The sequence below is a fragment of the Corvus brachyrhynchos genome, unplaced genomic scaffold, assembly GCF_000691975.1.
Source record: "Corvus brachyrhynchos isolate BGI_N302 unplaced genomic scaffold, ASM69197v1 scaffold741, whole genome shotgun sequence".
NCBI lineage: Eukaryota > Metazoa > Chordata > Aves > Passeriformes > Corvidae > Corvus > Corvus brachyrhynchos.
The window spans coordinates 29,883-31,297 of NW_008235984.1; the positions used below are offsets into that span (position 1 = coordinate 29,883).

The window sequence follows — 1,415 nt, forward strand, 5'->3', positions numbered from 1 at the left end:
GTCGGAGGTATTAATAGGCGCTAATGAAAGATTAATAATTATTATTGGCTCTGTATTAGTGACTAATGGCTGCTATGAGGTCGGTAATAGTCATTAATAGCGTTTATTAGGCGACTAATAGCCATTAATAGTTTTTTATTAGTTACTGATAGGCTTTATTAGGTCACTAGTAGTCGCTAATAGCATTTGTTTGGTGTCTAATAGCCATTAATGAGTGACTAATAGTCACTATTAGTTCTGTGCTACTCATTAATAGCCACTATTACGTTTCTAGTAGTCATCAATAGTGTCTATTAGGTGTATAATAGCGATTAATGAGTGATTAATAGCATTCGTTAGGTGTGTTGGAGGTGTTAATAGGCACTAATGAGTGGCTAATAGCTGTTATTAGTTCTGTGCTACTCATTAATAGCCACTATTAGGTGTCTAGTAGTCATTAATAATGTTTATTAGGTGTGTCAGAGGTGTTAATCGGCGCTAATGAAAGATTAATAATTGTTATTAGCTCTGTATTAGTGACTAATGGCTGCTATGAGGTCGGTAATAGTCATTAATAGCGTTTATTAGGCGACTAATAGCCATTAATAATTCTTTATTAGTCACTAATAAGCTTTATTAGGTCTCTATTAGCCATTAATGAGTGACTAATAGTCGTTACTAGTTCTTTATTAGTCACTAATAAGCTTTATTAGGTCTCTATTAGCCATTAATGAGTGACTAATAGTCGTTACTAGTTCTTTATTAGTCACTAATAAGCTTTATTAGGTCTCTATTAGCCATTAATGAGTGACTAATAGCCGTTATTCTTTATTAGTCACTAATAGCCTTTATTAGGCCACTAATACTCATTAATAGCGGTTATTAGGTGTGTGATAGCCATTAATGAGTGGCTAATAGCCCTTATTAATTTTTCATTAGTTATTAGTAGCCTTTATTAGGTCTCTAATATTTATTAACAGTCTCTATTAGATGTCTGGTAGCTGTTAATAACTGCTAATGAGTGACGAATAATTGCTATTAGCTATTAGCGATTAATAACCACTGTTAGGTCTTTCATAGTCATTAATAGCATTTATTAGGTGCCTAATAACCATTAGTGAGTGACTAATAGCCGTTATTAGTTCTGTATTAGTCATTAATAGCTTTTATTAGGTCTCCAATAGCCATTAATGAATGACTAATAGCATTTATTAGTTTCAAGCAATAATTAATAGTTTCTGTGAGGTGCTTAATAGCCATTAATGAGGGACTAATAACCGGTATTAGGTCTCTATTAGCCATTAATAGCCTTTATTAGGTGTCTAATAGCCACTAATAGCCATTAGTAAATTATTAATAACCACTATTGATCACTAATAGCCATTAATGGCTTCCTAATGGTCACTAATCATTCTTAAATAGCCAGTGATGACCTT

The 1,415-nt window shown here is 32.5% G+C and overlaps 1 long non-coding RNA gene across 1 annotated transcript in view; it reads left to right on the forward strand.

Annotated features, from left to right (window-relative positions):
* The window catches only part of LOC108445516, a 5,906-nt gene that overhangs the window by 3,300 nt on the left and 1,191 nt on the right, over window positions 1-1,415 (forward strand). The window lies entirely within an intron of this gene.